General features: G+C 35.5%; 1 protein-coding gene and 1 long non-coding RNA gene across 4 annotated transcripts in view; both read right to left on the bottom strand.

The window, feature by feature from the left end:
* The window catches only part of GRIA2 (glutamate ionotropic receptor AMPA type subunit 2), a 151,831-nt gene that overhangs the window by 110,627 nt on the left and 18,477 nt on the right, over positions 1 to 22,727 (bottom strand). The gene's annotated exons all lie outside the window — the stretch shown is intronic.
* On the bottom strand, positions 8,246 to 21,564 carry LOC111090115. Its single transcript, XR_005370923.1, has 3 exons — positions 21,370 to 21,564; positions 17,983 to 18,087; positions 8,246 to 8,473 (listed from the first exon to the last, which is right to left on the bottom strand). It is a non-coding gene; the product is annotated as an uncharacterized LOC111090115 (long non-coding RNA).

The raw sequence follows: 22,727 nt of genomic DNA, 5'->3' as shown, positions 1-22,727 counted from the left end.
AAATGGAAAGATTTTCCTAAGAATATTTGTGGTAGTTTCTGTATCTTTGCACCAGGACTTTTTTGAGAGGTTAAGAGAGGCTCAGAAGCCACATGTGCACTCAGGATTCATTCTTGACCCCGTTGAAGTAACAGAAATGATTAGCAAGATAACTTCGTTGGAAGCCCACTAACCGACATAGCAAAAAGTATTGATCTTCTTGCTGCTAACTCTCTTATTATTGGCCCAGAAACTGGTAAATGCCTGGATTTAAAGTTAAAGCCCACCAAGCAGCAAAAGTTACTGTTATTTGAGAAGGACAGGACACAAAAAGAAATCAAAGGATGAGAAATAATAAGCTTTACTGCTTAAAAGGCAGGACTGCTGTTTTCTCCAAACTGCCATATGAAGATTCAGATAGCATGCTTATGAAGATCACAAATAATCTGTACAATGAAAACTTTTGACTCATAGAAGTTTGATACTTATACTAGTCTCCATTTAGAACCAAAATATTGGCATTATTTTGGGTCACAAAAAATTAACAAGTTATTAAAAGACCATAAGGTAACATGGATAAAGTATACTGTATTTCCTAGCAAGAGATTTCAAATTACTTCAACAAGACTTTTGAGCATATAATCAATGAGGCATCATGGTACAATGGAAAGAAAAAAATATTTTTGGGGGGTCCTATCAAAACTCGGGTCTTCCAGAGATTTATGCAGAAACTGATTCAAAGGCAAAATCAGGAACATGAGTGAGACTGGTATATAAGATAATACACTGCTTTTACAGCAAGGACACATATCTTCAGAAAAATATTAAACACAAGATAAATGTAAATACACAGATTATATTCAATCAATCTGGACTGGAAAATTACAAAGCCAAAGAAATGCCAGGAAGCTCTAGGAAATAAAAACTTTTAAAAAAGAAAAACTTCAATAATTCAACCAATCTAATTTCCACAAATTCTCTTTCAGCAAACTATCTATGGCAAGCTTACCATTAGGTGAGTTAGATATTTCCCTAAAATTTATTAGCTGAATAGTTATAGCCAAGTTACTTAACTTCTCAATCCTGTTGTTTTGTTTTTGTTTTTGTTCTGATTGGTGTATTTGTTGATGGGGTGAAATAAAATAAATAAAGTCATACCTAGAGCATAATAGATGCCGAAATGGTTATGCCTACTTTCGGCTCAGGACATAATCCTGGGGTCCTGGGATGGAGCCCCACATCAGGCGCCTTGCTCAGTGGGGAGCCTGCTTCACCCCTCCCTCTGCCGCTCACTTGGCTTGTGCTCTCTTTCTTTAATAAATAAATAAAATCTTTAAAAATCAAATAATAAAATAAATAAAATAAAATAACAGAATCTTGAACAATATGGTTTTGGCCTGGATTCACACAATGGATAGGAAATTTAGTAAGGGAGGTAGAAGTAAAGGAATGGCCATCTCAACGAAGATGATAGCAAAAGCCATGGAGCTAAGGAGAGAAGGAACAGAAGGGGAGCGAGGAGAAAGAAAAGAGAAGAGGAGAAAGAGAAGGAAGAGCAGAAGACCACCACTAACAGTAGCTTAGGGAGTGTGACAAAAATGCCTGGCTATCTCTTACCTGATTTCTCCATAGTATTAACAATTTTAACTATGCAAATATTGAATTAATATCAAGATCACATTTTCTAGTCTTCTATGCAACAAGTATGGCCCCACTACTAAGTGCTACTAAGTTCTGGCCAATGACATGTAAGAGGAAACGGTGGTGCATGCAAATCTCAGAATATGTTCCAAACGCAGAGGGTGTATTCTTCTTCGACACCTCCTCTTGCATGCTACTAAGAGTGGAGACATGGGACCAAGTAACCAATGATCAAGCTAAAGGACCAAAATGCTTCAGGTGGTAGAGTATCTGGGCTCCTAAATGACCACATAGGCATCTGGGTTATTATGTGACAGAGAGTTAAACTTTTATACCAGTTAAGTCACAATTATATGGGGTCTCTTTTGCACAAAGCCAAATCTGTATTTCAATTAACAGTATGAATTTAAAAATGGTAGGTAGTCTGATACGACTGAACAACAGGATGTCTAGGGGAGAGTTGGAATGGAAGGATGAGGCCAAAGAGTGAAGACCTGAAAAGTCTAGACTGAGAAGACTGTATTGTTGTCTAAATAATGAAAAGCCACAGACAGCTTCCAAAAGGAGCGACATGACCAGACGTGTACATCAGGAAAATAAAGTGTACAGAATGGATTACAAGGAAGACCAAACACATAGACAATGAGCTCTGTTGTAACAAAAGTATGACCTAGGTTTGCAGCCACAAGAGTAAGAATAGGAATGAGGAGAAATCTCCGAATTTGGAGACGGAAAGGAAAGAACTGTGCCAGTATTTAAGCTAGCAAGAAAGGAGTGTTTGTGAGCAAGAAAGAGACATAAAAAATTTTAATTATGAACAAAGACAGTCTTAATCAGGTTAAGTGACATGAAGGAAAATACAGGTATAACCCACTGTCTGGCAGTGGGTTAAAAGGAATCTTCCTTAAATGTGTTAAGTTCTAATCAAATTCAAGTGACAACTGGATATACAAGTGTCGGAGTAACACAAGAGTTAGAGCCTGGTATCTGTACTGGGCTCAGATAGAGATAGCAGTGGAAGACTTGATAGGAAACAAAATGGACAAAGAAAATCATGTAGAATTAAAATAAAGAGAACAGAAAACAGAATTATATGATGATATAATTCTCTTAAATCATTTTAAAGCTTTGTTCCTCCTCCAGGACTTAAGATGAACGGAACATAAGGTTCATATCATCTTGAAACAGCAAATGGCCTGGGAAATAATCCATCTACAGAATTACAGAGCCATTGGTCATCAGACCAACCCAACTTGTCATAGTTAAGGAAAGTGACATGTAAAGGGATGAAGTGACTTATCCAGGAAAGCTTCACTAAAATGACAGAGTTCTCCATTCCCAGTGTGCCAGGCTATAATCCGATGCCCAATAATTTTGTAAACCCTAGTGAAAGTAATCTAAAGATGTTTTTCCTCCCCCTTCACTTCTTTATCTTCTAAAATTTCTTTGTTTCTTTCCTCTTCAGAACCTCTGGGAACTTGAGAACTTTTCAAGAATCAGTAATATTGAGATTCCAGTGAGCAAGATGCCGTAGCAATTGGCTTTTCATACTCTTCAACTGTATTGGATAAAACTATTTGTAGTAGAAAATTTAGTTTGTTTCCATAGTTTCTCTCTTAATCAAATACATAATCTTCATAGTTTTTCAGATTAAAAGACCAATGCCAAAAGAAAATTATATTCTGCTCTTGCAAATAAAGCTGAGGCATAGTAACACTTTTGAAATTAATCCTGTAGATTTTTACAAATTCATTGCTTTTCACATTGTTATTCCTTGCATTTCAGTCAAGGAGCCAATTCAAATATCTACTATAAGTAATATTTAGAGAAAGTAGTCAAAGGGCTCATTGATCTTTGTAAGCAGTTAGACCTACATTTCCAAGACACATTCACTCTTTCAGGCTCCAAAGCACTAAAGATAAAATCTTCAATGATGTGAGAGAGCAAAATAAATTCCATGAACAAATAACAACCTCAGAGAGAGATTAAACACTGGAAAGCAGAAAACACAAGATATATTTGAAAACAGTGTGGCACAGTAAAAAGACCATAGGGCCTGGCGTCGGGGAATGATGGATCCAATCTTGGTTTTGCTACAGCATGTGACATTAACCTCTCTGTGCTTGTCTCCTCATTCATAAAACGAAGGGCACTAGATCTATGGCAATGCTTCCATAAGGAAAAGAAGAAGCTAGCAGCTAATAATAGATGCAAAAAAAAAAAAATAGCGCACTCATATAAGCTTTTAAAGAAGACCTGCTAATAGTAAAGAATATATATGAAAAAAAAATGTGTCTTTAAACGCTAATTACCTGTTTGGATAATCCTTTAGCTCTTTTTCAGTCATTTATTCATAAGGCAAAAATGTTTAAAAACTCAGAAGGTAATAAGCATGATCAGGGATGATCAGCAAAGCCTTTTCTTTAATTCATCAAAAATAACGGAAAATGTTTCATAAGTGAATGAGAGAGTTGCTGATAATTTCTCTGTTATTTCTAATATCTATTCCAGGACCTCCAAGATCTGTCTTTGAACTAAATCCTAACTATTGTCCCAGATGCAGTTTAATTTCCTCCTCCTCAATATCCATATTCCAGATTATCCCATTTTTCCTTCTCTGAAGTTACATATAGACATGTATTATATACATACAGCATTTTTATAACAATAATCACAATATTTTATACTGCGAGAGTTAGAGCCAGATATCTGTACCGGGCACTCTCACAGATAGAGATAGCAGGGGAAGACTTGATAGGAAACAAAATGGACAAAGAAAATCATGTAGAATTAAAATAAAGAGAACGGAAAACAATTATAAATATTATAATGTATTTGATGACATTTCTTCTCATTATATATAAAACTATATATATTTCCATGACTGTACAAAAATCTGTCAGACTGACTTTCTATCATTTGTTTAACTAATTCATGCATCTTTGAAGTTGTAGCTCCTGCTGGTTTATAATTATTTGGTAATTCATATACTGCCTTGTACTATGCTTGTACTCTTTTTTCTTTCCTTTTCATTTTTAAAAATTTTACAATGAGAGTGGGTTAGTGGTAAATGTAATTAGATTAAACACATTTCCTGAATATAGTACTCCCATTAAATATTAATTGAATTGAATTTTCCTAGTGAAATTCAAAGAACATAATCAGCTCACAAGATGGATACAACTTAAATAACTGATTTGAGATATAAATTAATTCTTAAATTATGGGCACACCCGGCCTTTTGAGTTTTAGGGAGTAAAGCTTCTATGAACTCCTCCGTCCTTTCAGGTAATTAATATCTTATAATTGAGGAGCTGGCCACTGCAATCTAGTTGACACTTCTCCACGCTTCTGTAATACTAAAATGAGTGAATTTATAACTGAAACTCAGGGAAATTACATTATTACATTAACTAAACTATCAATTTAGTTAATATTGACCTTGAAGAGAGAAATCAAACAGTAAAAGAAAGTGAAAATCTCTTAAAACCACATCACTAATATAAAGCAATTTTCAGTAGTTTGTTCATCTTCCAAAAATATCTTATCAATGCATATAGACAAGTATTACATGTACACATACACACATTATTTTATACTTAACATATGATGAAATTTCTTCTCATAAAACTACATATATTTTCATGACTACAACATTTGTCAAATTGACTTGTTACCATTTATTTAACTAATTCATGACTAGTAATCATTTAACTTGCTTCTAAATTTTCACCATTGGACAATGAACATCCTATACATATATCTTTGAGTATGGATGTGAATACCCCAAGAATAAATTACTAGATGCAGACTTTCTAGGTTAGACACACATGGGGCCAAGTTAAAATTCTTCCAAATGGGCATGAGAGTTTTTGAAATACCCTCAACTCTGAATAGCTCCAATCTTTATAATATTGTCATTTTGACAAATTTGATACATATATTGGCTTAATATATATATATCTTATTATTGTATTTCCTGATCTTTAACATTTCTTATATTGCCTTTTCCTTACTGACTTGTAGGAGCTCTTTACAGACTTTATGCACTATGGATATGAGCCATTTGTCAATTGCATGTTTTAGAAATATTGTCCCAATCTGTTTTTTTTTAAGATTTTTTTTAAGGTATTTATTTATTTATTTATGATAGTCACAGAGAGAGAGAGAGGCAGAGACACAGGCAGAGGGAGAAGCAGGCTCCATGCATCGGGAGCCCGACGTGGGATTCGATCCCAGGTCTCCAGGATCGCGCCCTGGGCCAAAGGCAGGCGCCAAACCGCTGCACCATCCAGGGATCCCAAGATTTTTTTATTTATGCATGAGAGACACAAAGAGAGAGAGAGAGAGAGAGGCAGAGACATAGACAGAGGGAGAAGCAGGCTCCGCACAAGGAGCCCCATGTGGTATTCGATCCAGGACCCCAGGATCACGCCCTGAGCCAGGCAGAAGCTCAACAGCTGAGCCACCCAGGCATCCCTTTTTTAATTTTTCAAATGAGTAATACAGATGGGTTTGTTTTAAGTTTTCTGTCATCAAATCTACTAATCTTTCCTTTTATGCCTCATGTTCTTTGTATGTATGTGAAGACCATCTCCATCTCTAGACTCTAAGAAAAACTTCTGTGTTCTTTGACTACATATAAGAAGTGGGGAGCTAATGTGATCTTTGCCAAATAATTGTCTAATTGTCCACAAATACTAATAGACTATTGTAACTTTTCCCCTCAATAACTAAAAAACTTTCTGATCCTTAGAGTATAATCACACTTACCTATTTTTTGTTTGTTTGTTTCTGGACAGAGAAAAAGGTACGTATTTTTCCCTCCCTTTTAATCTAATCCCAAGACTGCTGGAAAAACAAAAGTGTATGTGCACACTTCACCTTAAAATATTTCTGAAAAGACTACCCTTCAGATAAATAGATTTATTTTTACCTGTATTTGACAAATCTTTTACAAAAAGACACAAAAGGAATTTTTCTCTAGTGTTTATTTTGCTTTTTCCATGATTAGCATAAGATAAACTATTCCCTGGTGAAAGCAGCATGATAAGCATCATTGAGCTTGACTCGGCACTGGGCTAAAACTTCGAATGAAATTCTTATTTGGGTCAATTTTGTGGGGTCTGAAAGAGGATCAGCCACAGAGCCTCTCTGAAAGTTCAGATCCTAATATAGTAGCAAATTTTTCTAATATAGTAATTCCCATAACTTTGGTGTAGGAGGTCAAACAAAATTTTCAAGTTCCAAATTTGTAAGTTGTTTTTTTTTTTTTTTTTTTATCATGTTGTCAATTCAACTTCTGAAGTCCTATCGGTAGAAAATCTCCACAGACTCAGACAGCAGTTCTCAAATATTTGGGCTCATCATTCTCTCACACTCAAAAATTTACCAAGGATTGTATTGAACTTTTGTTTATAAGAGTTACACTTATTCCAATTTACATTATTTTAAATTAAAACTGAAAGATTTGTAAAATATTCACTTAATTCATTTACAAACAAGAATATTAAGCCCATCCTAAGATATTATTATGAAAAACCCTATTGTCCAGAAGAATGCTTTTCCATTTTTGCAAATATCTGTAATGTTAAAAAAGGAGAGAACTGGATTCTTGTATTTTACTTTAATGGAAATACATTAGGAAAATCTGTCTTTATATACCTATTAGTTTAAAAAGTGGCAAGTGTTTTGATAGCCTTTTCAGATAATTGTGGATGTTATTCTTTGGAATCGCACTAAAAGTTGGTAACTGGTAGTTTCTTAAAGGTTAGTTATAATGTGGAATCTAAACCCATATAAGTGAAGTTTTTGTACTCCATTTCATTAAAATTCACTGGTCTATTCCGTCCTTTGGATCTTTTACCCATGCATAGTTCTGTAATATTATGCATCGGTCATTTGGAAAATACATTAAGCATATCTTCCAAATGTTGATACTTTCATTATATTAATATCAAAATTTTGTATTCCTTCATGTTACCACTAATCTTATCTGAGAAGTCTTTTATTACTGGGAAGGTGACAAACTCACAGTGACAGATATATAAGTTCTCCAAAATTCTATTTTTTACATAAAAGCTTGAATATTGTAATTGGCACCAAAAACTGTGAATTGTTTTCCCTTAAAGTGACACACTTTGCTCTTTTGCAAAAACTGTTGGTGAAATAACCATATCTAAGTAACCAGTTACTCTTTCAACTGAAGAGGTGGTCTATGAAATTGGTAAACAACCAGGTGCTTCACATATAATTTTCATTTTGTTTCACAGAATACAAAAAAGATGTCTACTTATGAATTGAGATTCAGTAGAATCAACAATTTTTACTGCTTTACAGTAGACATTCTTGAGCAAACCCTTTATTGTTTTTTGGATGTGTGAGAGTGACAAATATTATGGCTCCTCAGTACAGTCTAGTACCACTGCTTTTAGTTCATGCTAATGGATCACAAAGTATATAAAGTGGAGAGACAATGTCTTGATATTATTATAAAAATAACTTAGAGTTTATGAACCGACCCTCTTATAGAATATCAACAAACCCCAAGATCCTCAGACAACACTGGACTAATGATCTTGACTTCTGGCCTAATGGTATAACTGTGTTAGTCTTGAACGAATGAATAAATAAATATCAATTTTCCAATGAATTTCCATTCTTATAGTTATATCAAACAAAGCATAATCTTAGAAAATGGGAATTTTATTGTAGCAGTCTCTGCTATTAGCAGTATTCTTGGAAGAGCATTCATTTCTACTTGTTCTTCTTTATTAGAAAGATACGCATCTTCATTGGCTTCACAATCCATTCATGATGTCAACGTTAATAGTGGACAATCAGCAGGTTGTCACTACCAAGACAAATGAAATAAAATTAAAAAGAAAAAAAAAGTGCTACAGAAATAAAATAACTCATAGGGTGGAGTTTTTAAGTGAACAGAATCCAATGAGATAGATGAATGAATGAATGGACAGAAATTTTCTTAAAAAATACTAGCTAGAAATCCATATTGTTTTTGTTCTGCCCCACTAAGAATATGAAAGTGACCTTATATTTCTCTTATAATAAGCCACCCTGTCAGAATTTTTTTAAAAAGCTTTAAATATTTTAAGATAGTTTCCGTGGCATGTCTCTTTTCTTTTTTTTTTTTATTTTTTTTTTCTTTTCTACAATTATCCATCTCTCTCAGCGCAAAGACACAAGTTTAATTCTCTCTCCTAGTTGCTACTGCCTTCCTTCATCTGCAATGACATTTCTGAATATAAAACTGGAAGATATATAAGGTGTTTTGATAAGTGCCATAATGCATCAAGTCCAGGAAATTTAGGAAATTAGGTTTCTGTTTCTCTTTCTAAAGCTATACTTCTTCACACTACTCATCCCCTAAGAAAATGAGTTTTTGAAATACCCTCATATATAATTATACCTGATATAATAAATCAATATCCCTGTGTTCTAATTAGATAGGAAGACTAAAGCTTGGCATTCTCTTTCCTAAGAGAATTCTCTTTCCTTAGTATAAGTTACAGTAATTTGCTTTAAATTCAGATGTATATCAACTAACGAAGATTTTTCAGCAAGCTTCTAATGCTACTTTCCATTGGAACAATATTTCCGTATTTGTGAAGCAGTTCAACTTGTGTCTTGGAGTTTTCAATATCTATTAAGAACAAGGGAGCCATGTTCCTTTGATTTGTGGGATGCAATGATTTTTGGCAGTCCATACTTACTAATTCCAATTTGAGGAGCGGCTGTTTAACGGTAGCTTTAAAAATATTTGCGAATCACAACAGTCACTTCTTTGCAATATAAACAATCAATAATCATTTTTACTAGAGCAACAGCCGCAGTACATGTCCATTGCTTAACTGCAAGGCTCGGGAACCCAAATATTCTTTACAATAAAGACACAATGATAATAGATCTTAACATTAACGTGGTGGTTCTTTTTCAGTTTCTACTTCCTCCATATGAAGACCATAGGAAAGAGGTTTGTATTAACAATTAATCAGTAAATATATGCTTAGCGGCTACAACTGGCTCAGTTCTATGCTGGTAATCCAGGATACACAATCCAAGTGTAGAGCACACACAATTCTTTTTTTGTTTGTTTCTTTTGTTTTGTTTTTGTTTTTAATTTGTTTTGTCTTTTTAGTATTGAGTTATAAACATTCTTTATATAATCTGGATACAAGTCCCTTATCAGATTTATGAGTTGCAATTATTATCTCCCATTCTGTACGCTGTTTGTTCACTTTCTTTTTGTTGTTGTTGTTCTTAAATTTATTTTTTTTATTGGAGTTCAGTTTGCCAACATATAGCATAACACCCAGTGCTCATCCCGCCAAAGCACACACAATTCTTAAAGAAACTATACTTTAGTGAGGAACAAGACTGATACCTAGTGAATAACAGCCATCATTCATTGAGTATCTTCAATATCCCAGCACTTTGTCAGACACCTGACTGATTCAAGGATCAGAAGTTTTAGGTACAAATCTTAGCTCTTTCTATAAATAGCTGTGCTAACCTTAACTAAACCATCTTATCTTTTTGGGCTTCATTTCTCAACCTTTTTATTTTCATTTTTTGAAGATTATTTATTCATGAGACATACACAGAGAGAGAGAGAGAGAGGCAGAGACACAGGCAGAGGGAGAAGCAGGGTCTCTGCAGGAGCCTGATGTGGACTCAATCCCGGATCCCAGGATCACGACCTGGGCTGAAGGCAGCAGCCCAACCGCTGAGCCACCAGGCGTCCCTGTTTCTCAACATTTTAAAATAAATAAATGATTTTAAATCTCTTCCACCTCTATAATTTCTCAAAATAGTTGAAATAGATTGGAAGTTCTGAAGACACTAGGACAGTAAAGATTAAAATGCTCCAGAAAAGCTTCACAGTGTATGAGAATTTCATACACACATATATATATGTGTATATATGTATATATATATATATATACAGCTTAGATAAATCCTTTCAACACGAACTTGAAATATATACGTATTTTATATATATATAAAATACAAAATAATATAAACAGTAATAAATAATAAAACTATAATATAACAAATAATATAAAATGTATTATGAATATGTTTATATATAATATAAACATTAATCAAATACAAATAATATAAAAATTAATGAAAACATTAATAAATAATACATTTTTGAGATATGACTGAGAGATAAAAAAATTTTATATCTAGGTTGTTCTAAGCTCTTGAATAGTTGGAGGAAAATCTGAAGGCACTCTATTAGGAAGTGTTCAGGAACTTTAAAACGTCCTTGGAGGTTCATAAAGTGACTCCTTAGGTTATGGACCCCTTGAGGATAGCTTCTTTCCCCTGGGCACAGTGTCTGGCACATAGGACATACTAAAAACATCTATGAAAGAAAGGGGATATTGGCTAGGGCAGAGAGTTTATTGTCCAAAGAATACGATGTTAGAGGAGGATTTTACAAACCAGGCAAAGTTTAAACTTGATAAATCAGTGATTTCCCAGTGAGGATGATAAAAGCAAAGATCAGGCTTCTCTGTAGTGGAATCCAGAGTCGAGCCCTGTCAGCTTCCTCCAGATAAGGTATGTGCCATCTGCATGATGACTCCGCTTCTGCCCTGCTGGCTTCGCTAACTCTGCTCTTTGAAATCCACCTCCTGCACATACCTTCCTGTGCTCCTATTCTGGGTCGAAACCTGAAATTCCTTTTTAATCAGAACTGCCCTTGTGTCTCCATTTTGGTTAGATAGCTCTGATCTCAGCTTTCTCCCCAGGACTCTCAAGAACTGCAAATGCCCCACCTCTTTCAAATAATTGCACAGCCAGGTGTCAAGCTTACAACTCTGCTCCAGATGCCCTGCTCTCCTGCCTGGCCCAAGTCCCATTTCTAGACTAATGTGACAAGACCTGCTGTGAGATTATGTATGTGCCTGCACAGTCAAAACCAGCCATTCTTTGGACCTCATGTCACATTCTTCTTTGATTTCTTTCTTTGTTCTAAGTACATTTCTGGGGACCTTACTAATGTAAAGGTCACAGGTTATGCTCATGAACTCTTTCTTTTCTTCTATTTCCACAAAATACAAAAGCATTTCCCAGGTTCATCAATCACAATGATCTCTGCATTTTCTAGATCCACATCCTACATATATTTAGGGACATAAGCATTCCATCTTCAAATCTTTTGTGTTTAACTTTTTTCTTCTAGACTATTTGTAACCTGCTAGGAGAAGATGACTCTGTGTTTGCTTCCTCAAAGGGCCTGGCACAGAGTCCCAGGAAATATATCTAGAAAGTACTTGCTGATTACGGAAGGGCATAATTTTCAGTCATGTAATAAAAACTTGCTGATGAGTCCCAAGTATTACAGACTTTCATCTTTATCTGATTGACACAAAACAAAATAGGCAAGAAACATCTTCCTATCAATTGAAAGGAAATGAATGAAAGCATAGTTAATGTGATTATAAATTACAATTGTAAAACGAAGTAGCTTTCAAATTCTATCACTTGTTGTGATATATAATGTTCTAATATGAATATAGAAATCCAAAGTGAAAATAAACAGAAATGAAAAATTAAAATTTAAACAATATATTTTTATATGAGAGTATGAGAACATATTTCAAAGCACTTAAGTGAAGATTAAAAATAATGATTACTCAATATTTCTGAGAAGAAAAATAAGCTCTAATCCAGCAGTGAAAATCTCTACAAAACTACAAAGAGGTAGCATATCAACTATAGATAACATCATCCTAATTGCAATATTTGATATTACAGAGGACATAATAAGATATGTAGCTCAAAGCCCTTTACAAGAGTAAATCTTGAATAGATTCCAAAGTGAATTTGTAAAAAGCAAACCAAACTCCATAAATCTTATTTCCACTCTATAATTTATGTTTGAATGAAGTAATATCACTACTGAAGTATGAAACTTACATAGAGGGAGCAGGGTCACATCATAAAAAGTGTTTATTAAAAATAAAGTTCATGCTCAGCTGGTTAAGCATCCTACTCCTAATCTCAGCTCAGGCCTTGATCTCAGGATTGTGAGTTCAAACCCACATTCAAACCCAAGCATGAAATCTACTTAAAAAAATAATAATAAAGTTGAACAAACATCCTTTAAAAAAAAAAAAGGCAGCAAGGGCAGCCCGGGTGGCTCAGCGGTTTAGCGCCACCTTCAGCCCAGGGCGTGGTCCTGGAGACCCGGGATCGAGTCCCACGTCGGGTTCCCTGCATGGAGCCTGCTTTCTCCCTCTGCCTGTGTCTCTGCCTCTCTTTCTCTCTGTGTCTCTCATGAATAAATAAATAAATTTTTTTTTAAAAAATTAATTAATTAAAAAAATTAAAAAGGTCAGCAAGATACTGACCTACATATTGGATAAGTATCATCAATATAATGTAGCTATTTCAAAACTAAATGTAATACTGTTGCATATTTAATATTAAATGATATGTTATCTTGAATATATGCTGCAACCAACATCAGAATTAGCTAGAAATTATTACTATTGCACCTAGTAGGTCTCAATTCTTTTTTTAAAATAAAACATAAAATAGGTATTAAGTTCTATATGAATAGAAGAATAAACCAGAGAATGAATCCAGGTGCTTGAAGAAGCCTGAGTTGAATCCCTGTCTTAGAAAATAGATGAGAGGCACCTATTTTCAGGTGGCTGAGCATCTGTCTTTGGCTCAGGGCATGATCCCGGGGTCCCGGGATCGAGTCCCACATCAGGCTCCCTGCATGGAGCCTGCTTCTCCCTCTGCCTGTGTCTCTGTCTCTGTCTCTCTGTGTCTCTTATGAATAAATAAATAAAATCTTAAAAAAAAGAAAGGAAATTGTTTATTTATCATCTTCAAGTATGTGGAATCCTATCATGCTGAGGAAGCAGTGAATTTTTTGCTTCTTTCTCAAGGGTTGAATACAAGAAAGGACACTTAAATTACAGTAAGACAAATTAAGTTAGACATAAGATAGAACTTCTTGACAAGAAGAGTTATTTTGTGATTAAATAGACTATCAGGAGAGGTCTTGAAATCTTTCTCCCTAGAAATCATCCCCCAAAGACTGACAATTTATTGCCTTTACTATTTAGTATGGCATCCATCCCAGGGTCTTGTATTTTATAGTTGGATTTCATTTCACTTATCATGTTTCTAGCAATACAACAAAGACTCTTCATCTTTCAATTTTACCAGGTTATTGAGTTTCAACAGTTTCCCCCCAAGGAAACCTTGTTCTCAAACCATTCAGAAAGCATAAATCCCCTAATGAGGCACATAGGAGAAGATTCAAGGGGACTGTTCTTAGGTTGGATTCTGTTCCTTTGAATGACATGTAACCCCAAGTCTATTATCACCCAGATAAGGAGAAAGGGAAAGCAGTGTTGTTTTGTTTCGTTTTTCACAAGAAAACCAAAGTTCAGGGCAGCCCGGGTGGCTCAGTGGCTTAGCTCCACCTTCAGTCCCAGGTGTGGTCCTGGAGACCCGGGATCGAATCCCATGTGAGGCTCCCTGCATGGAATGGAGCCTGCTTCTCCCTCTGCCTGTGTCTGTGCCTCTCTCTCTCTCTCTCTCTCTCTCTGTGTGTGGTGTCATGAATAAATAAATACAATTTAAAAAAAAAAAGGAAAACCAGAGTTCATTCCATGGATGTATATTGGACCTGGCAGCATAAACAAACACTAAAGTATATGACACCACCTTAATCACCTGGAAATAAAAACAGTAGTGAACCATGGGGATCACAGGGAGAATCACTGCTTCCACAGAGCGCCTGCTGCACTCAACGTAAGAACTTCGCTCTGTGTGCTACCAGTTTAAAGTGTATGAAAATACATCATGCGCTACGTAGCTCAATTAGACAAGTGAATTGGGAAAATGTACATTTTTAGAAAATGGCAATACTTCTGGACTTATTGTTGTTCAAGTAGCTCTTTTTTTTTCAACCAAAGAAGATCATGGTTTGGCCAAGGCAAAGAGGACAGACCAGCAGATGAGCAAATTAAATTCCACATTTCTCCTCACACTCACTTTCAGAGGGCAGAGTATTCAGGGAGCCGCCAACATGGCTTCAGGGAGGAACTCATTCATCCTCCCAACTAACTCTGTCTCATCTGAGGAAAGAACTGGGGACCCCTCCCTCGGGCCCCCCACCCTCCACCCCCACCCCCCAGACCAGGCCTTCCCTATTCGTGATCACCAATTTCTCACAGGAAAAAGTTTGGAAGTCAAAGATGACACATGTTTTGCTCAGAAAATAGTTGTGACACCAAGTAAGGGACAAGTGTTGAGGATCCTGAATTATAACGGAACTGTAGTTATCAGTAGCCTCGTTTATATAGGGCGCTTCATAGCACAATAGACCAAAGCACAGAAATTCTTTGATGCCTAAGACATTTCTGGGGAGCTTCTCATAAAGAACAGATGCTCTTCTCCAAGACAAAGGGAAATCCAAATCCAATCAAAAGAAAATAGCTTTGTCTTTCTACAATGATTTTGTGAGTACAGAAACAGTATTTGCTTCTTCCCATTGACTATTTTTGCTGACATTCACTCGGATAAACCTAAGTCATTAGGGGTAAGATCTTTTTTTACTGTTTACCTTCCAGTCTGAGATATATATGAACCTTGAATGTGCACCAATCAACACGTAGGCTACTTACTATGGCCCAAAAAGAACTGTGTGCTTTGCTTCCCGCACTGATTTTTTGAGCTTCTTTGGCCTACTCTCTGGCTCTTACCATGATGCAACTCCTCTGGGTTTCTTCAGAAGAGTAATCACACCAAGACTTTTCTCTTTCGGGCCCTTTGTACTTGCTGTTCCTCCTACCGAGGATGCTCTTCCCCCTGTCCTTTATCCCTCAGGCTGATTCCAGTCTCTCTGGCCTCTGCTCCCATCTCATTTACCCCCAGAATGAACCTAACACAGTATCTTCATCTAGTTCTTCCATCATGTGTCCCTACTGAGTTCTTTTAAAGTATGTAACCCCACCTACAATTGCCTCTTTTCTGTTTGTTGATCAGTTTATTATCACTCACCCCATTCTAATGTCAGCTCCATGAGGATGTACACCTTTCCAGTCTTCCTCATCACAACCTCCTCAGTGCCTAGAAAAATCCTTCACAAGAGATGGAATGCTGGGGTGTCAGGGTGGCTCAGATAGCCAAGTGTCTGCCTTCATTCAGCTCAGGTCATGATCTCAAGACCCTGGAATGGAGCCTTATGTTGGCTCCCTGCTCAGTGGGGAGTCTGCATCTCCTCTCCCTCTGCCTCCCCTCTCTTGCTCATGTTCTCTCTTTCTTTCTTTCAAATGAATAAATTAAAAAAAATTTACAAGAAGGAATTGTACCTAGATTCTGTTAAACCCCTATGAAGCCTATATCCATCCTAACATACAGCCAAATGGTGTGTACACTATGCACAGATACACACAATGGCCATCTGCACTTCTCATTTCTCTGTCTCCTTTGGCATTTGGACCTTCCCAGTGAGAAGATGGGCAAAACACAAGTGGAAAAAATCTAGAACACAACACAGAAATCATTGCTTAAACACCCCAAAGGAGTTTAATGCCCTTTGGTGTTTTAGACTTTTCTCATTTAGGGGACAGTCTTTAAAGAAAAAAATGAAAGAAAGGGCTTTGTCCTTCATCTGTACCATCATGAACTTGAATCTGTGGAAATAAGCATTTTCTTTTCCCTTCAATTTATTCCACAGAGTTTAAAGTAATGTCCGTTTCTCATCCTTTCAAATTCAAGGTGATTTATCAGCATAGGTAATTATAAACATTTCAAAGCAAGGTGAAATTCAATTTTATCAGACTACTCAAAGAGAGAGAGAAAGAGAAAGAGAGAGAGAAAGAAAAAAAGAAAAAAGAAAAAGGAAAGCGATTTGAATTGCCAAAACTGACTCAAATCAAACACTCAATTTTTATTATTAGTGGATTTAGCATGTGCAAATCAACTACTAACTAAAATTTATTTGTAATCCCCAAACCAATACCTGATGCCCTTTTACCATCATTCATTCACGGACAGAGCCGTGGCCCAATACACAAAGTAATGACCAGCTGAGGCTGAACAGGGCAACACTCTGCCTTCTTGTTTTAGCTCTCAGACTATAAAATGTCCTTTTTGCAGTTTATTTAGTGCCAAATTTTCTGTGTTTTTATGTGTTTTGTTGGTGATTTTGCTGTTTAATATGTCCAAGCATATGGGCCGCCTGGGTGACTCAGTCGGTGAAAGGTCTGCCTTTGGCTCAGGTCATATCTCAGACTCCAGAGATGGAGCTGCACGTAGGACTCCCTGCTCAGCCAGGAACCTGCTTCTCCCTATGCCTCTCTCCCTGCTTGCGTGATTTCTCTTTCTGTGTCAAATACATAAATAAATTCATAACATTATAAAAAATAAAATAATAAAATAAAATAAAATAAAATAAAATAAAATAAAATAAAATTCCCAAGCATAATGCTGAACATGGTCCCAAGACCAGTGCCAACTGTCAAGTGTTCCTAAGGGTAAGAAGGTTGATGTACCTTATTGAGAAAATGTATGTGTTAGATAAACTGCTTAGATATGTGTTCAATGTGAATGGATCACTGATACGTATTAAATAAGGTGTCTGAAACAGAAACACATAGAAGAAGTTATGTATCCAGACACCTAGGTGGCTCAGTGGTTGAGTGTCTGCCTTCAGGTCAGGGCATGATCCTGGAGACCTGGGATCAAGTCCCACATCGGGCTCCCTGTGTGGAGCCTGCTTCTCCGTCTGCCTGTGTCTCTGCCTCTCTGTGTATGTCTCTCATGAAAAAAATATATATATTTTTTTTAAAAAAGAAGTTATGCGTCAATCAGTTGATGGAAACATTGTGACTACAGAATCTAACTCTATTTCCTTAGGAGCAATGGTTCAGTGTTCCCTAATTTGGCATTCACAGGGATTTTATAGAACATAACCAATGTGAATAAGAGAATCAACTATAGGCACAATTTAGGGAAGAAATGTTAAACTCTTCAGAGAGTTATAGAGACTAGCAATCTTCCCAGTACCTCTATCACCAGAAAGCATATAAATCAATCTTCCTGATTTTCATTAAAAAAACAAAAAATTATTTAGTAAACTGCACTTTCTCCCAGCCATTAATGAACCATTTGTGTGGCCCTTTCAGTGTACTTTCATTTTCTGAAGCTAGTGACTATCTCCATTATCAATAAGGAAAAGGGCAAGGAAAGGTTGATAATAAAAAGTAAAATCCCTAAATCTCCAGACTTTTTTTCTTCTACCAAATATATTTAATATTTTTCTACTGAGCAATCATTTTTGAATCATTAGTGATATACCTGTTAAAACATAGGCAAAGTTTTAACCCAATTGATTCTTAGGATTAAGAACCTAGAAATGAAGCTTCTCATGATCATCACATTCAAAATTCAAAGGCCGTACACCTAAAACGGAATATCAGAGAAAAAAAAATGTGATTATGTTGCCAACATAAAGAAGTCTTGCAAAAGAATGAGATGGCAAAGATAAAACCTGTGGATATATAGGTTTTATAGAACTGTTGCAAAGAGGAGAGAAAAACAACTTATAATTAAATACAAGAAAGGGGACAACCAAGATGAAACTAAGAATCAGTAATGTGAAATAGGTTGAACCAATAATCTCTTGTTATTTATGTCATTGCTCACATTTTCCTGCTCATCTGTTTCCCTCATTTTCATGTTTAGTCTTTGCTTTTGGTATTGTTTCAGTCATCACGCACAAATATGTTTCTCTCACCTAGTGATTCTTCAAAGTTTAAAATACCACAAGAACCATATTTTTAAATAACCATGCAATGAGTAGGAAGGGAAAAAGTGAAGATCTGGTTAAGCATAATTTAGGAATAATCATTCAGGACAACCTCAGAACTAGTTAGATGTTCTCTATAGCAAAATGAAGCTATGTGATGTATTTTAATTGCATTATACTAGTGAAAATATTGTTTAAAGATGTAATATAAAGACATCTGATGGGGGATGCCTGGGTGGCTCAGCGGTTGAGCATCTGTCTTTGTCTCAAGGCGTGATCCCAGGATCCAGGATGGAGTCCCACCTCGGGCTCCTTGCAGGGAGCCTGCTTCTCCCTCTGCCTGTGTCTCTGCCTCGCTCTCTCTGTGTGTCTCTCATGAATAAATAAATAAAATATTTTTTTTAAAAAGAGAAAGAAATCTGATGGATATCCTACTTTTAAATGTTTATGATATTCTATATTAAATTCTAAATGAGAAGGAACCAAAATCAACCTAAATAGCTGTCTAGAAAGAAACAATTAAATGGAAGAGGAAAAATACTCTGAGTAATAATAACTAAGAACTTCCCAAATCTTAAGGAAGAATCTGTTTTCAAAGAGTGCTGAGTAGGATGGAAAAAAAAAGTTCCATACAGGTGTAGCACTGTGAATTTTTAGGAGATTAAAGATAAAGAACTTGAAAGCTTCAAGAAAGGAAATAATAAATGCACAAAACTCTAAGAATTAGACTTTTCAACAACATCTGATGATAGAAGTGTGTAATTCTTTCCAAGTTCTAAGGAAATAACAATTTTCATCATAGAAATCAACACCCACCAAACCCATATGTATGATAAAGTTTTATTATTGTATTATCTATTATTATGTTCATAAAATTATCTTAAAAGAAAGTATAAGTGATAAATAAAAATAGATTTAAAGCCTATGAAGGAATAAGCCAAGAAACAGAAAGATACATGATCAACCACAAAAGGACTGTGCTATCTCAGGATGTCCATTGTACAGGAGGATCAGGAGCAACCAACAGAAGGAGGACGGGAAGAAGTCTTTGGAAAGAGTAGATCTATGATCTAAGTATCTGACAGCAAGAGCCTACAAATATATTAAAACCATGTAATGCATAAGAAAATTTGGGAATTTCAAATACTCAGAAAAGAAAAAAAAAAGCCGTAAAAGCGAAAGCACAAACAAGGCATGGTACTTGGCTCTGCAATAAAGAATGGTCACACAGCTACTTATAATTATGAAATAATGCTTATTGATTTTTAGCTTTTAGGATAAACCTACATATAAAGCATATGCATATAGAGCCAACTAATTATAAATACAGAGTAGAGTCTTTATTTTCTGTCTTGAATCAAAAACATTATCAACTCATAAGGTAGACAATGGAAGCATAGCACCTATAACTGTTGAAATAACAACTGTGGATTCAAAGATATTATAAATTAGAATAAAAAAATACAAAATTAACAATATAATTATGCTACTAGTAGAGTTAACCACTAGAAGAATGACTAAATGCTGAACGCGCGCATGCCTAGGGAGTGAGATCAGAGATTGGTAAGGAAGGGCACAAGCATTGCTTTCCATTCTGTCCTTTTATGTTTTTATAAGCTTAAAACAAATGCAATATACTGGGGTGGGGGGGCGGATTTGAAAACTATCTCTGGAACAATATTTTATAAAAAATTAACTGTGTTTAAAATTGAAAGGGAAGATAATAAACCAGGGCAAATAATTACATAAGTTTCTGTAGTAGACTTTAGTCATATTCACCAATATACAGTTTTCAGATTTTGAGACACAAGGATGATCAGTCTGCACTCCCTTAAGATGTGCATGGCCCTGTGAATAGTTGTGACCTACAACATGGAAGCTGAAGTAACATGGACCTTGTCTGGGCCAAAGTATTTAATTATTGCATTTTCAACTCCCTAGCCCAATCTTCTCCAGCCACTGTTATCTTGTATAAATAATTCATGCAAGTCAAGAAAAAAATACCAAGATGGTGATGAAGACTGAGCAAGAGATCTTAATAAACTATTTGTGAAAAAAGAAACATAAATGTGTAATAAGCATGAAAAACTTTTATTGACAAAGATGATTTTTCTAGCTATCTACTACCTAAGGATTTTTTAAAATGATAAAAATGATATTGAGGGTCTGTGAAATTAGACCTTTCATAGATTGTTGATAGGATTATAAATTGGTATGAACTTCCTTAGAGTATATCAGAAATACTTAATTGAATGCTTCAAGACCTCTGATCCTGTAATTACACCTCAGTCACCAGAAATGAGAAAAAACGCATATGCAGAAGGGTTTTCAGTTGCAGCAATATTTTATAATGGATAAAAGAAGGATTCAAATAAAATCTGTAAAATTAGAAAATGACCTAAATTATGGGTATGAATACTATGAAGCTAAGAAAATTAAGTATACAAATGTCTTTAGTGCCATCCAAGAATGTTTCACGTACAAAAGCACTGGAAAAGAACACACATAACTATTAAGTGATTATTTCTTGGTTAAATTAGTGATGATATTTATTTTCTTTTAGATTTCTTAATATGTAACTTCTATAATTAGGAAAAGTATTCTAATCAAAGCTTCAGAAATCTTTATATTAATTTCAGAGGAATTTTTTTATAAATATAGTTGACATGCAATGTTACATTAGTTTCAAGTGTTCAACATAGTCATTCAACTTCTCTATATATTACGCTATGCTCTCAAGTGTAGCTCCCGTCTGTCACCCACCACACAATGCTATTACAATACCACTGACTGCATTCTCTATGCTGTGCTTTTTATTCCTGTGACTTATTGATTCCATTAATGGGAGGCCTTTATCTCCCACTCCCCTTCACCCATTTTGCCCATCCCCTACCCACTTCTCCTCTGGCAACCACCAGTTTGTTTTCTGTACTTACAGGTCCGTCTGATTCTGTTTCTCATTTATTCATTTGTTTACTTTTTTTAATTTAGAGAAATATTTAAGTAAACATGTCCTCAATAATTAGATTCACCTCAGGAAAATTATGACATACAAGAGTCTTGAAAAAATTTAGAACTACATAAAAATGAATAGAAACAGAGACAAATATGATTGAGTGCTTTGAAATATAAGTTTGCAAAAAAAAAAAAACCCTAAAAGTAAATGGAAAATAATACAAACTGTGAGGCTTTAAGTCAAAACAGAAAATTACTATGACATATATTAATAGCCATCTGGACACAAGTGAAAGTGTGGCAAAAGAAAAGCAAAAGTAATCCTTTGAAATAGAATAGGAACTGTGTTCCATGGAGTCTTCTTGAAAAATATGCCTCCTTAATCTACCTTCATTCTGCTCCATTATGACATCAGAACTGCAGTATGTATTCCTTTTAGTGGTACATCACCCATTTTCAGTAAAGTGGCATCAAATGGATTTTTCTTCCTCACCTTGCTCTGCCTTTATGAGTAAGGGAAGAAATGAGATTAAGCCAATGTTTACAAAACATTTTAATTTTTAACAAGTGTTACCATAGGGGCGCCCGGGTGGCTCAGTCAGTTAAGTGTCTGCCTTTGGCTCAGGTTGTGATCCTAGGATCCTGGAATTAAGCCCAAATTGGGCTCCCTACTCAGTGGGGAGTCTCCTTCTTCCTCTCTCTTTCCCCTCTCCCTGTTTGTGAGCTCTCTCTCTTACTCTTTCTGTTTCAAATAATTTTTTTAATCCTATAAAAAGGATTGCAATTGCACTACTGGGTATTTACCACAAAGATACAGATGTAGTGAAATGACAGGACACCTGTACCCCAATGTTCATCACAGCAATGTCCACAATAGTCAATTGTGGAAGGAGCCAAGATGTCCTTCGACAGATGAATGGATAAAGAAGATGAGGTCTATATATACAATGGAATATTAGCCATCAGAAAGGATAATTATTTACCATTTAGTTTGACGTGGATGGACCTGGAGGGTATTGTGCTGGGTGAAATTAAGTCAATCAGAGAAAGACAATTATCATATGGTTTCACTCAAATGTGGGATATAAGAAATAGGAAAAGGAACCATAAGGGAAAGGAGGGAAACCAAGTGGGGAAAAATTAGAGAGGAAGACAAACCATGAGAGATTCCTAACTCTGGGAAACAAAGGGTTGTGGAAGGGGAGAAGGGTGGGGGGTAATGTGACTGGGAGACGGGCACTACAGAGGGAAATTGATGGGATGAGCACTGGGTGTTATATGATTTGTTGGCAAATTAAATTTAAATAAAATATTTTTTAAAATATTTTTTGTTTTTTTA

Source organism: Canis lupus, chromosome 15 (assembly GCF_011100685.1).
Source record: "Canis lupus familiaris isolate Mischka breed German Shepherd chromosome 15, alternate assembly UU_Cfam_GSD_1.0, whole genome shotgun sequence".
Classification (NCBI taxonomy): Eukaryota; Metazoa; Chordata; class Mammalia; order Carnivora; family Canidae; genus Canis; species Canis lupus.
The sequence above is the reverse complement of the archived record's forward strand: the minus strand, read 5'-3'. Positions and strand labels throughout refer to the sequence as shown.